We start from the raw sequence: 1060 nt of genomic DNA on the forward strand, positions 1-1060 counted from the left end.
ATATATATATATATATATATATATATATATATATATATGAATTGTGAATGAAAAGTGAAAAAGCTATGCATAGACTCATGGGGATGTGCAACAGGGAACAATCCAGGGTTTGGCAGCTGGACTTGTTGGGTTGGCTTGATAACCGATAGATGAGACTCATCAGCCATAAGAAAGGCATACATCATGTTCATATTGTTTTCTTTGCTTGTTTGTGCATTAATTGGAAATGCCTAAGTGAATTTACTATGTTAATTGTTATATTCGCTAATTGAAGTACTTGTATACTAGTTGTGTTTGCCCTTGCTTGCTTGTTTGTGTGTGTGGTATCACTGGTGTTGGAGGATCGAAGGAAAGGAAGGGAAGTTAGGGAGTTTTAGTCAAGTTTAAGGTTTGGTTTAGTTAGAATCTTAGAAGACTACCCATTTATAGTTTCTGTTTTAGTCCTTTAAGTTTTATAATCTAAATGTCGGCGTTCTAGAATTGCCTCTGGCATTCCCAGGACCTTATATCTTATATACTGGCACCTTTATCATGCTGAAAACCCCCGGTTCTCATCCCATACGATATTGTTGTTTTTCAGATGAAGGTCGAGAGGCACCTCGCTAGGCGTCTGGAGTTTTGCAGCGAAGTGGATCTTTTTAGGACTTCATTTTGGTGTATAGTCTATATATGGTCATATGTATAACTCTCCATATAACTTGTTTTATCTTATACCTCTTAGAGGTTTATGGAGAACTAGGATTTTATATATGTATTTTGGACTTCGAGGTATGTATATATGTATGTAAATATTCTCCGGCTAGCCTTAGCTTCGCAGGCTGAGTTAGGAGCTTGCTATTTTGTACTCTTGACCCTCTACTCTTATCTCCTGTATATATATGTTAGTAAACCATAGCTTTCTTGGTACGCAACTTACGTTATTTTCTGAGCGTTGCGCTTTTTAATTTTGCGATTTTGCTTTACCTATTCTTCAAGGCTCCACGTATATATTATATCCTTTCAATTACTATATGTATATATTTTTATTTTATGAGTCATAATACACTAATACGACACCACC

The sequence above is a fragment of the Arachis hypogaea genome, chromosome 13 (assembly GCF_003086295.3).
Source record: "Arachis hypogaea cultivar Tifrunner chromosome 13, arahy.Tifrunner.gnm2.J5K5, whole genome shotgun sequence".
In the NCBI taxonomy this organism is placed as follows: domain Eukaryota; kingdom Viridiplantae; phylum Streptophyta; class Magnoliopsida; order Fabales; family Fabaceae; genus Arachis; species Arachis hypogaea.